Below are 14,870 nucleotides of genomic sequence, written 5' to 3'. Positions count from 1 at the left end.
ATTTTCCTGCACTCAGATATCAACTCTTGCCTCTCTTTTACACTTCATGTATCTAAAGAAACCTTTGGTATCCTTTTTAATGTTATTGGCTAGCTTACTTTCGTATTTCATCTTTGCCTTCTTAATGACTTTTTAAAAATTGCCTTCTGTTGGTTTTTAAAAGCTTCCCAATCCTCTAACTTCCCACTAATTTTCTCTATTATATGCCCTCTCTTTGGCTTTTATGTTGGCTTTGACTTCTCATGTTAGTCGTGGTTATGTCATCTTGCCTATAGAGTACACCTTCCTCTTTGGGATGTATATATCCTGTGCCTTCTGAATTGTTTTCAGAATTTCCAACCATTGCTGCGCTGCCATCATCATTGCCAGTGTTCTTCTCCAATCAATTCTGGCCAACTTCTCTCCCACGCCTCTGAAATTCCCTTTACTCCACCGGAATACTGATACATCTGACTTTAGCTTCTTTTTCTCAAATTTCAGGGAGAATTCGATCATATCATGATCACTTGTCTCTCAGTGTTCCTTTACCGTAAGATCTCTAATCAATTCCAGTTCATTGCACACCACCCAATCTGGAATAGCCGATCGATTCCCCCAGTGGGCTCAACCATGAGCTGCTCTAAAAACTTATTTTGTTGGCATTCTACAAATTCCCCCTCTTGGAATCCAGCACCAACCTGAATATCCCAATCTATCTGCATATTGAAATTCTCCATGACTATTGTAACATGGCCCTTTTGGTATGCATTTTCTATCTCCCGTTGTAATTTGTAGGCCACATCTTTACTTCTGTTTGGGCATCTGTATATAACTCCCGTCAGGGTCTTTTTACCCTTGCAGTTCCTTAGCTCTATCAACAATGATTCAGCACCTTCTGACCCTATGTCACCTCTTTCTAATGATTTTATTTTATTTTTTACCAACAGAGCAACACCACCCCTCTCTGCCTTCCTGCCCATCCTTTTGATACAATGTGTATCCTTGGACATTAAGCTCCCAGCTATAATCTTCTTTCAACCATGATTCAGTGACGCCCACACATCATACCTGCCAATCTGTAACTGTGAGACAAATTCATCTACTTATTCCATATACTAAGCATGTTCAAATATAACACCTTCTGTCCTGTCTTCACCCCTTTCAATTTTCTCTGCCTTGTACATTACAACTTATCCTGTTGACAGACTATCCTCACTACACATTGCCTCTGTTTGTCAACCAACTACCTCATCTTCAGCACTATCACTCCGGTTCCCATTCCCCTGCCAAATCAGTATAAGCTCACCCAAACAACTCTTATTCACTTTCTCCAGAGTAAAGGGAAGGCAAAGTCCACATCAGACCAGCACCAAATGTGGTAGAAGATGTCAGTGACTCAACACACACCATGCTACAGATCCTTCAGGTTATCAACCAAGGAGGCTTTTTGGAATCGAACAATGAGATGCTAGAGGATACATCACTAACTACAAAACAGGGACACCACTATTTTTGGAGAAATGCAACTAGTTTGGACAAGATTGGGATGGATAATTACTGACTCAACTACCTGAAGGTCTGTGGGTTAAAGACAGGCACTTAGAGATTAGAAGGTTATTTTACGATTTTGAGGGACTTTTTATTTTTGCATTGTCTTTCGATACTTGAGTAGAAATGTATCAGATCTAGTACTGGTCTACCAACAATTGCTACTTTAACATGATTATTCTTTTACATGTTGTATCACGCAAATTATTCTAGTTTTTGAAATGTTTATCAGACAATGAGCAAATCACCATTTTGGCTCTTAATTTTCCCTTATCTGTTCCATTAAACCCCTCGTTTGACGAAACTAGCTCTTAACTTTGTTCTAAGTTAAAATGCTCTAAATTTTCCAGAATCAGAATCAGAATCCCGTTGCCGTGATTGCATCACTCTGCTGGGACAGGATAGATCCTTTGAGTTGTTGATGCCTTTGAACTCAGATCTGCTCACCCTTCCATCACTGATCCCTCATTGAGGACTGGTGTGTGTTATCCACTCATACACATATTCCCATAACTGTTAAAATTCTGTAAGTTATGCTAAAAGCCTTCTGTATTTTTCCATAGGTCTTGGGCTGAGAATTATCTATATATTCCAGTTGAGGTCAACTAGTTATTGATTTAGATTTTGGTTTCATATATGATCTATGCTTTTATAATCTATGCCACTGTTTATAAATCTAGTCAATCCATATGCTCTTCAACCAATTCATCAACTTGTTTGCCATCTTTAAAGTTGAGTATACAGGTAGTCCTCGAGTTACGAACGTCCGACTTACGAACAACTCATACTTACAAACCGAGGAAGGAGAACGCTGTCTGCCATTTAAAGTCGGATCGTGACACTGTCCGCCATTTTAAGTCGGATTGCGACGCTGTCCGCCATCTTAAGTCATTGCCGTTGACACTGTGTTGAGTGTGTAACTTTGTATTTGGCTTAAATTTTTCTTAGCAAGATTCACCCTGACCCCACCCCCCACCCCGTTCCGGTTGGCTGGTGGCGCAGTGAGATCAGTGCTGGGCTCGAGAATGGAGGTTCCGGAGTTCGATCCAGTGACAGACCGCTCCTGAGCGCGCTCTCCATTCATGCCGGGTTGATGTCGAGCTCGCAACTTGACTTCGTAAAAAAAACCCACTGCCACCTCCAGTTTAAATTTCCACGTGGAATATTGTGGAGGATGAAATACCCAAACCCAGCAGAGCCCCCACTTGTCCCATTTAACCTGTCTCAATGCGGTGGACTTTAGGAACCGGGGAATTCAGTGCGGTGGTCCTTAGGACCCAGCGAACCTTGGGAGCCAGTAGAGCTCAGGGCCTACCACCCGCAGTGTTTCTGTTCCATTGACGGGAAGCATTCGCGATTGAAAATAAAGTGGAAATAATAAAGCATTTGGAAAGAAGTGAAACGTCATCAGTCATTGGAAAAGCATTAGGCTACAGTTGATCAATGATCAGAACAATTTTAAAAGATAAAGTGAGAATAATGGAGCATGTGAAAGGCCCTGCCCTGATGAAAGCTACAATTATTACTAAGCAATGCAGTGGTTTAATTAATGAAATACATATGTTCTTAAGTATTTTATATGCATAGAAAGGTAAAATATATACTGTATACTAAGACAAAAGTTTGACTAACTGATGCTAAATAATACCGGATGTACTTGTTCTGACTTACATACAAATTCGACTTAAAGATGGACTCAGGAACGGAACTCGTTCGTAACCCGGGGACTGCCTGTATGTGGATATTAAGTTGTCACTGTTTATCTACACTCTGCAGTATCATCTCTTGAATACCACATTTTTTCCATATCAGTTCATCATCTGTCAGCTGATCATTTCACACTTCCTCATTGAATTTAATTTCATCCTGTTCCATTTTCTGCATCTTGTCCGAGTTACTTAATAACTGCTACTCTGGCCACATTTTGCATCATTTGAAAACTTTTCTGCTCCCTACCCAAAACCTAGGGCATTTATTCAAATTGTAAAGAGCAATGCATAAAATAGCAACGGACATGTTACACAAGTGTCTGCCAATGACCATTTAGGGCAGCAATGAAGGTTCTCCATCTCTGTCAGCACTGATTGTTTTCTTCATCACGTCAATAGCTTCCTTTCGGTTTTCACTACTGTTAGTTATGCAAATCCCAGGTGGAGACTCAGGAATACCATCACACTCAGATGTGGAAGGATTCTTCATTATTGTTTCCAGAACAATTTTGTTGGTAACTCAGAGCTGAACCCCAGAACCCGGAGAACCAGCAAACCACTTGTAGTCTGGTGTCTACCCTTTGACCTACTTGGCATGAGTGACCCCTCCAAGAGCCAAAGACATAAAGCCCTGACTCCAGCCAGTATAGCTCTTTGGGTCATTGAGGCATGCAAGCCTCAAAACACAATGACATGTTGTGGTCCTCTTGGAGAACTACCTTCAATAGCAAAGCATCCAATTGTCTTCCCATGATAACCTGCAGATTAATATTGTTGACTTCTGTACCATTGTGGGAGTCCCTGTTGATCAGGAACATAACTGAACCAACCACAAAAATACTATACTTTCAAGTGCCTATCAGAGATAGGCATTCTTTTCAAAATTAATCACTTGCAGTCCAGAATCAAGGTCATCCCAACTTCAATCACCAAACTGTCGTGATGCTTGCATATGCAAATGTTTGGGCATCATTGACTCATAGACTGAAACAAATGAGAGAACAGATCATAGAACTAATAGCTATAAACCAAAAGTCTTCTCCTAACCTACCCCCACATTCGCACTTTCCCAAAATCAAGGTCTAGCACAAAACCCTGGTAACACTCCCTGTATATTGGGAGCCACTTCTCAGCAAAGGTAGATATTTCTGATGAAATTTACAATGAGCTGAGACCAACACTCCAAACTCAGCACAAAGTTCATGGAATATCAGGGTGCAGTGACCACCACCCCCAACTTTGTCTAGGCTTTTGAGAGTAGATACTTAAAAGCATTGAAGAGCTATCAACAGAATTATTCTGCCCCCAGAAAAAAATCCTCCAAATCCATGTGTGGAATAAGCAAACTAAATGAAATGTTTACCTCATCTCCCTTGTGACTCCAATAAACTAATTCTGATACAATATGAAGGCCACATTGCTTGCATGCACTCAATTCCAAGCTGCGGCATGGCCAGAGTTTACTGAATGGACAGACAAAAAAGATTTGAGGACGCTCTCAAAGCCTCCTTGGGGAGCTGTAACACCCTGACTCATGGGAATCACTGACCCATGGCAACTCAAGTAGTAAAGAAGCATTAAGGGTAACATTGTGAAACTTCAGTCTATTTGATGTGAGTACACAGGAAACCAGTGTAATTAGAGGAAAAGAGACACTATTTCTCAGCCTAATCATCCACTGGCAGTCAGACACTTTTTTTAACACCTGTGAACACAAAGAAATAGGAGTGGGAGTAGGCCACTCAGCCTGCCCTGCCATTCAATATGATCATGGCTGTTTTATGTTACCCTCAATTTGTTGTTCCTCACTCTTTCAAATATTTATCGATCCATACCCTAACTACTGTATACAGTATCTAATGATCTGGCCTCCACTACTCTTAGAGGCAGAGAATTTTATAGATACATTACCCTCACAGAGAAAAAAAATTCCACACGCTTATCTTTTAAATGAGTGGTGCTGTATTTTGTATTTTGATTGTGATTCTCCTGCTGGAGAAAAGTGCTTCTACTTGATTTCATTAGCCGTTTCAGTATTCAGAGAACAGGAATGGCTGCAAGTCATCCTTGATCCCAAGGCATTAGCCAAGTAGAAGAAAAAATGGTCTATGTCAATCATTTCCATGCTCCCAAAATCCTCTCCACTAGCTAAAAGGCATTGTTAAGGCTGTTTTAGAATATTCTCCACTTCCCTGGATAAGTATAGATCTAACTCTAAAGGAATTCACCATCCTTTTGTCTAGAACAAGTTTGTTTTTTGTTTGATTGGCATTCCACTCACCACTTTAAATATTCACTGTTCCATTACACTCAATGGCCACACATATACACCTGCTCATTAATGCATATCATCTAATCAGCCAATCATGTGGCAGAAACTCAATGCATAAAAGTATACAGTCATGGTCAAGAGGTTCAGTTGATTGCACAATTGGAAATGGGGAGACAAGGAGCAAAGGACAGATCCTGCTGTTGAGAATTGCTCTCAAGCAGAAAGGGGGACAGAGATGGCAGGAATCAACAGAGAAGACAGAGGTAGGGGAGATGAGGTGGTATTGGATTATAGGTGTTGTAAGGAGGCAGGCGGATGGTGGGTTTCTGAGAAACAGAAAAATAAGTGAACGATTGAGGATTGTTGTGTCTTATTGTCCAGTGATGAAGCCAGTAGACAGAATTTAAATAAAAGACGGAAGGAAGAGTTTAAGGTTTTGTTGAGTTTTGAATGTGGACCTGTTTCTGATATCAATCCAATTAGACTAACTAAAGATTTCAAAAAAAACATTAGGAGATGAGGTACACATAGTATTTTGTAAAGGTAGTAAGCAATGTGAGAAAGCTTTGGGAGGTGTGGGAAGAAGGAAAGTAACACCAAGGAACCATATTGAATGTCAGTGGCTTTGGAGAGTAATCTCTGGAGTCCCTCAAGATGCATCCAGGGACCAAGTTAAAAAGAATTGTATGCTCTGAATGACCCTACCAAGTTGCACTGCAGCAACTCATCAGCTTTCAAGCTCACGATTTCCACTGCCTAGCAAGAAGAGAGAAATGAGTGCTAACATCCCATGAATGATGGAAAAAAATAATTGGAATAATCATCAATGTACCAGAATGGTTCTTTGCAATTGGTAAACTAGGGTGTGCATGGAGATGGAGAATAAAAATTGGGAATAAGAATCAGTAACAGATGTTATGTACAATGGAATTAGAGTCTGGAATGTTGGTTAATTGAATTATGTGCAATCTAGGAGGATACTCTTCTAAAATTTTACATCAGGTGACTAAATGATGGGAATTCCTTTTGCAGAATTTATGTAATACAAGTGGGCTTTAAGGTGTATTTTTTAATGTCAGTTGTGGTATTTTTCTTAATTCTTTTGACTTTTTCCTGGATGCAAATGTTAAAGGCGCACCATTGGTTGTGCTTTATTTAATTTTTGTTAGTCCCTTGGTTTTGACAAAAATATAAAAGCACACAGCATGAGATTTCCCTCACTAATTTAGTTCAGCTGCTTAATCAAGCTTTGGCTTGGAAGATTTCAACAGCATTTTAATCTATTAAAGAAAAACAGACAAAACTACATGTTGAAAAAATCTGTCAATCTTTGTAGATTACCACCATAACTAATGCTCTCACTTAAATTTTATTAGAAAATATGAATATAGAACCTTGAACAAAATGATTTGTCTCCACAACACAGACCCAGTACAGAATAAATTACAGGATAATCAATCAATAAATAAATAAATAAACAAACAAACAAACAAACAAATAAATAAATAGGAGGAACCCAATAAAAATAAATGATAACTGTTACCATCTGCCACATGATAAAGAACTGAAATTTCACTAATACTTTACATACATAATCAGCCTGTTCTCATCCTCAAACACACACTGCCCCATTCTGTGAATGTACAGTTATGATACAGCTCATTCAGGAAAAACAGGAGACTTCCTTCCTGATGTACGTGAACAGTGCTCTTAAAATTATGCTCTCTTTTCCCATACAAAGAAATTAAAATTTGTTGGGCGAACAACTTATTGAGTCAAAGAGAGTCATAAAGGACAGAATTAGGCCCTTCAGCCTACCATACTAAACAATCAGGTACCCACTATATTAATCCCATTTACCAGCATTAGCTCCATAGTCTTATTAGTCTTGGCGATTCAAATGCTTGTCTCAAAAATTTCAATGCTGTGAGAATATCTTCTTCAACCATCTTCTCAGGCAGTGCTCCCCAGATTGCAACCATTCTCTGGGTGAAACTATATTTCCTCAAATCTCTTCTAATCTTCTCACTCCTCATCTATGCCTTCTGTTTTCAGCCGTGCTGTATTACTATCTTACTATCTATCTCATTCTCATTATCAAACTATATTATTGACTAGACATTCTGGGAGCAAGACAGGCTTTTTAATTATGCTAATTAATCTATTGTTCCTTTCCTCCTTTTTTAAAAATAGAAATAAGGGACTCGCAGATAATTTGTGTAAATCTACTGTAGCACTGAAGCATGTTAAACCAGCTTTAGACTTATACTGTGGTGATGGAGGTTGCTACGATCAATCTTCAAGATAGAAATAATCAATCAGGGACCTCATTTATAGTTAGCTCTGTGATTCCTCACTGACTAAATTTCTTTACTTGCATTATTAGTAGAGATTGTATTTACGATGCATAGTCCTAGAAGTTATTTTCCATAACTGTAAGGATGGAAACAAAATACACTAATGCTCAAATAAGATATTACAAGTTATTGTGCATTCTTATATGGAGAGATAGTAGGACTACAGATGGTCATAAAAGTGTGTGTAGAGAGGGGCAGAGAACAGAGCAGAACTGATTGAAGCTACATTGGTTTATGATCATCAATGAATATTATGTCCAAATTAGGATGAGAGATGTGAAGTATCTACAATAAACAAGTAAGTGTTTGAACATTCCCTTCTTTTACCTCCTTCCACATCAGATCCATAGAAAAGAAGCTGAAATGATTCACAAAGACAATGAAAGAAATAAGAGGCTTTAGTCTTGAGGAGAAATAAAAATATGGGGCTATTTTCATTAAAAAAAAATTGATGGAGGATTCCTCTAGTCAGCAACAAGTGGGCATACATTTCAAATTTTAAGTTGTGAAAGGACAGTGAAAAATTTTAATGAGCCAGCTGTAAGAGGCTGATGACAGTTCATTTGTTGTTCCATTCTTTTGTCTTTGTGATTCTTCCTATTCTGGAGAATATTTTCCCTTTGGACTGGGATAAATAAAGAAATCTCAAAGGAACATACACATGGTCTTAGCATATAACATTTTGTTGCTTAATATAAGTTTATGAATATCTGTAGGCTGTAAATGCATGAATGTAGTGCATACCACATCCCCTCTACATGTGGAATTAATATTTTTGCTGAAAATGACAAATCAGCTCATCTAACTCTGCAATTAGAGGTAAAGATGAAAACAAATGATTTTTTTAATTTAGAATTCTAATTGCTAATCAATATTTGGAAGAAAAAAATTATTTACTCTGGCCAGAATGCATCTGTGCAAAATAAACAGTGACTTCAATATTTTCCCCTTGGTCAATCTGCAGAACTACATTCATTATTTAAATACCTCACCACAGTTTGTAAACACCGATGTGCTCAAAATAACCATCATGTCCACATACATTATGCTTAAGTTTGAAATGTATTCATAGCACCTGAAGTGGGTTGAGCCACTTTCTAGAACTGTTACACATAAAATAAACACAATGCTTTCCTTTACCTTTATTTCTTTAGCTATTACCATAATTTAAAATAAAGTGACAGCACATGAAAAGTATAAAAAAAACACGAAATGCTGGCAGAACTCAGCAGGCCAGACAGCATCTATGGGGGGAGGTAATAACGACGTTTCGGGCCGATGTCTGGCCTGCTGAGTTCTGCCAGCATTTCGTGTTTTTTAAAATTTATTTCCAGCATCTGCAGATTCACTCGTGTTGCACATGAAAAGTATGTGTTTTTTTATGAAAGAGAAAAAAATGAATCTCAAGTGTCTTTTGAGGAGCTTGTTGGGGAAAAAGTAACAGCAAATTTAATCTCCTTGTAAGAGGACTTAATGGGCTGAGCTGCATCTGTAGAAGCAAAGGATAGTTAACATTCAGAAGTTCTACAAGCTAATTATGTCTTGCTTCAAATTCCAGCATCTCCTTGTGTGTCTCATCTCCTTTTGCCCTTCCTCCATGTGACCTGAAAGTGCTTGATGTTGACATTTAACATCCAAAAGGGAAATTATCCTGTAACTCTGTTCCATCTGTTCCCTCACAAAACAGATAATTCATCTGGCTTTACATTTTAAAATACCAAGGTAAAAATATTTCAAAGTTTTTTTTCTTGTGACAGCAGTGCATAGCGGCAATAGCAGAATGTTATGTCTTGGCATTTCAAAATTATGCAGCTGATTGATTTAAAGGATTATTTTAGATTGCATCATTGCTTTACATATTACCGCTACAGTTCTTATTTTCCAGTGAAATTTTAAAGTATTGGAAGGATTACCCATTATGCTAACTTTTTAGTATATGAAATATATTTGGCACACTAATGAAGGTCAGTCAGTAAATACAAAAAATGGTGTAAAATATAATTCTTATAAGATGCTTTTATAATTTTGACATGTGGTTAATTATTCCATATCTTATATCATATTCATTGAACTTTACACTTCACTATTTGACTAAATTTTCTTTACACATTTGAAAGCCAATATCAAATATCCAAATAGTAATAAATCTTAGAGTTATGGTATATGTACAATATCATCTATGGAACATGACACTATTTGATTTTCTGTTGAATGGATTTTGAATTTAGTGAATAGCGAGCTAACTTCCTCTACCTTTGTAATCAGTGCTGAATTGTCTCCAGGCCAGCATATAAACAAGAAATCATGTATTAGTTCAAAATATTATCTTTGTTTTTCAATTAAATTGAGCCATCAATTCAAATCAAATAGTCAGAAACTCGTTCCTAAGTACTAAGTACGAATCGAGGACGAATTTCTAGACAGCAAATCTTACAGAGGTTCTTAAAAGTGAGAACAGAGCTGTAAAGATGGAAAGGTTTAGCAAGAGAATGTCAAATGTTAGGGGTTTTAATTGGTTGCTTTAGGGAGGTAAATCATAGGCAGGAAATGCAAAATATTGGAAATGGAGAACTACTCAGACCTTGGAGGGTTGTAAGACTGAAGGAGAAATAGAGACAGAGTGGGTCTGAGTTCGTGCGGCCATTGTGACTTGAGACTGAGAACTCCAATGCAAAAGCATTTGAGATCTGGTAAATGTCAATGAACACAGGGAGGAATGAGTAATCTGGACTTTGTAAAAGTTTAAATGGTGACAACAGTCTTTTGAGCGCCTGAAGTTTATGTGGAAAATGGTGGTAAATTGCTAGCCAGGAAATCACTGGAATAGTTGAGTCTTCAAATGGCAGAAAAATAGATGATACTGTTGAAACAGTTGCTGATATGCAGCTAAAATAGGAAATGCTTGCAATGGAGTGGACTGTGCAGATGGACCTTGTCAAATAGGACATTGTTGACATCTTGTTTCAGCTGAGAGAATTGCCAGGAAGGGAATGAAGGTTGATCCAAGGGACATGGTTGTGATACTCCTTAAGTTTAATTGGAAGAAACTGCAGCTCATACAGGAGTGGAGCTTGGACGATCAGCATGGTGACATGGGAGCCAAGTGAAGTGGTGTAGAGATTCATTGAACCTTTTGCCATGCCTTTCCATAGGGCTGCATATATGTATAGAAAATATAGAGTTGGGTGTGAGAAAGAAGACATTGTAAGGAAATGTACGGGTAGAGTAAAAGCATACCAAGAGGAACTTGTGAATAGTGAAGGCATAATTAGAAATGCAGTGACAATGATTGGTAAAAGTGCAACACAGTAAGGGCAGGAAGGGAATGAAGGTTGAGATGGATTCTTAGAACAGCTGGTACTGGAGCCTACCAGGGAGAAGGCAATTCTAGATTTAGTGTTGTGCAATGAACCGGATTTGATCAGGAACCTCGAGGTAAAGGAACCATTAGGAGGTAGTGACCATAATATGATATGTTTTAACTTACAATTTGAGAAGGAGAAGGGAAAATCGGATGTGTCAGTATTACAGTTGAACAAAGGGAACTATGGAGCTATGAGGGAGGAGCTGGCCAAAGTTCAATGGAACAATACCCTAGCAGGGAAGACAGTGGAACAAAAATGGCAGGTATTTCTGGGAATAATGCAGAAGGTGCAGGATCGGTTCATTCCAAAGAGGAAGAAAGATCCTAAGGGGAGTAAGGGATGGCCGTGGCTGACATGGGAAGTAAAGGGCAGTATAAAAATAAAAGAGAAGAAGTATAACATAGCGAAGATGAGCGGGAAACCGGAGGACTGGGAAGCTTTTAAAGAGCAACAGAAGATAACAAAAAAGGCAATACGCCAAGAAAAAATGAGGTACGAAGGTAAACTAACCAAGAATATAAATGAGGATAGTAAAAGCTTCTTTAGGTATGTGAATAACAAAAAAATAGTTAAGACCAAAATTGGGCCATTGAAGACAGAAACGGGTGAATTTATTATGGGGAACAAGGAAATGGCAGATGAGTTGAACAGGTACTTTGGATCTGTCTTCACTAGGGAAGACACAAACAATCTCTCAGATGTAATAGTGGCCAAAGGAACTAGGGTAAAGGATGAACTGAAGGAAATTTATATTAGGTGTTACGTACCCCGTAACTGGGTCACTTACCAGCAAAGATAGAGAGGTCCGTTGAAGTCTGATGGTACTATTTTTAACAGTATTTATTGATAAAAATACACAAAAATAATATCAATGCAACCATACAGATAATATACGTCGTCAATACTAAATCTAAAAGTGCGGGTATAATAATAATCAATAAGAAATAACTATCGTTGTCTAGGGGATAATGTATTGTCCGATGGAAATATAAAAGTCACTCAAGTTCATTCAAGCTGCAGGCTGCAGCCTTTGGTTGGAGTCAAGAGAGAGAGTTTAAAACTTGCCCATTCCTTTTATGATGTCAATCCTTCGAGAGTCGTTAGGGCTGATTTCTCCTTTGTTTTAGCTAAAGCCGTTCTTCCGTGGCAAGGCCCACCAATTCCGAGGCAAATGGAAAAGGACGCATGTGGGCTTTCCACCGGCTTTCGCTATTACGCTGTTACAGGATTTCTAGCGTTTCTTCTGGTGTGTCTGAAGGGGCTGTTCCCCAGACCCTCTTTTATCCTGACTCACAGGGTCTCGGATGTCAATCAGGTCAGGATGATGCAATCCCTCAACCAACCCCCTCTGATCATTCCCTGAGGGGTTCCATGAAGTACAGTACTCAATACACAATTCTGTCTCCAAGAGACAATGGCCGTTTTCCGTGGCTTTGTATCGCTGAGGGCCAGGACATTCCAAATGTCTCTCTCTCATTTCCTGGGTCTCCTGACCTGACTTAATAGCGATCTTGCGATTCTCAAAAACGAGGGGGCACAGGCATAACACCCCCTTTCTTCAACGCGTTTTTTACCATCGGAAAAAAACGAAGTAATACAGAGTCTTACAGGATTTTAGAATCTAACACAATACAAAAGGTTTTTTTTCTACAGAGTAATACAGTTATACATTCAATTCAGTATCTAGATAGTTACCAATTACATTGTCACTTCCTTTAATATCTTAACATCTTGTACCTTACTAAAGCCTTGTAGCATCAGACTCCAATTTAATAACCACCTATATTTTAGTTCTTATTTTTCTTTAGCAAACAAAAATTAAAGAGTGGTGATCTTAGCTTATGGGTATACTACAAAAGTTCATGCAAATACTAATCTTTATGTTACTTTCAAACTCAACAGGCAGGCTTCCATGGGGGTTGTCTTTTATTATTCACATGCTTTGTCGAAATCCCTTAAAACCGGCTTCTGCAATTTAAAAATGGCGTCCCCATTCACCCTCGCCTCTTTTCCGGTTAATTCCCACGTGGGGAGCTTGTGCACCCTGGCGAAATAAGCTTTTGTCTGCTCCTTTCATAGGAGTTATTTTATCAACAATGTGTTCCAGACTTAGACCATTTTCCGAATTTCCACCCAATTCTTTAATTTTACGCAAGTTGCTAGTTTTCTCTTCAGGACCCTCCAGGCTATTAGTTTTCAGTTTAAACTCTTTGTTCAAACAGCATTTCAAATTCTGCCTTTTTACACCACACTCTGGAATAACAATAGCGTGTGGGGCCCCTTTACCTTCCAACTCAACCTGTAATTGATTCATAGGCTTTGTGGTACCGAGCCATTGTCTCTGTAGCCTGGTTGCTGCTTCTGATATCAGTCCAGCCTTTAAATTTTCTTCATTCAATTTGGGAACTACACATTCCCCTTTTCCTTCAATAATAATATTCACCCCACCACCTTTGATCTCCTCACTAACTTTTACCACACCTTCGAGGACAAACACCTGGGAACTCTCACTTCCCACTATTACCAAGGTTAACCCTTTTTTCACTGAACCAAGTCCAAAGGACTGCATTCCTTTTCAACTGAATCAAATACCTCAGACTTTTTCTGAGCTCCATCACTAGGTTCAGTACCACGTGCATCCACATCTTGGACAAACTCAAACGGGACATTTGCCTCTTCCAGGCTTTCAATACCCGTACCCAGTCCAAATTCTAAATTCCCCTGATCCTCCCAGCTACTCTCTGGGCAACTCCCTTCCGGAGTAAACTCAACCCCACGGGCTGAAACAACCTCATCTGCCAACCCAGCAGACTTCTTCAAGGTAAGGGCACCCTTTTCATCTAGGACTGCCCTCATTTCATTATCGGGAACACCTTTAGAATTTTCCACTTCTTCAAACAGTTCTGCCAAACCAGACAGATCATCCATGTCCAACCCTGGACCTTTTAACAGCTTTATCTGTTTCTCATCTTTATTTCGTGCCTCTAGAACTTTTCTCCTCGCTAAGGGAGGGTCTACCTCCTCTCCCTTACTCTCTTTCACTTTACTACTCTTAGTTTTACCACCCTCTAAACCCTCTTGGTACAGGGTCGGTAAAAACGTCTCGGCCAAATCAATACTGGCCGGATTTAAACTGGTCTCTTTCTCAGCTGCCTTTCTCAACAGGTTGCGAGTGATCGCGCATGCAGGATAGATCTTGGAATCTAGGGGCGGGGCCTCCACCGGCTGTCGCGTCAGCTTCATTGCTGACCAAACCTTACCACCGGCTAAATCATTACCCAGAAGGACGTCCGCGTCAGTTCACGGGAATTCTGATCGCACCCCCATTTCAACTGGTCCAGAGACTAGCTCACAATTCATAATGATCCTATGCAAGGGCACCGTTTCCGTCCCTTTTCCTATTCCTTTCACAGCTACCATTCCCATCTTGTGACCAAAATCCAGTACCTTACTGCTAATCAATGACAGTTCAGCCCCCGTGTCTCTCCAGATTTGCACGGGAACTGGTGGGTCTCCCTCTCTCACAGACACGGTTCTGTTTGACATACAAGTCTCAGACCCTTCTCGTACTCTGTCTACCCGGGGCTCTCTTGTCGATTTACTGATCACCACGGCACATCCTATAGGGACGGCTGCTTTC

The sequence above is a fragment of the Hemitrygon akajei genome, chromosome 18 (genome assembly GCF_048418815.1).
Source record: "Hemitrygon akajei chromosome 18, sHemAka1.3, whole genome shotgun sequence".
NCBI lineage: Eukaryota > Metazoa > Chordata > Chondrichthyes > Myliobatiformes > Dasyatidae > Hemitrygon > Hemitrygon akajei.
This window is presented reverse-complemented; position numbering follows the sequence as displayed.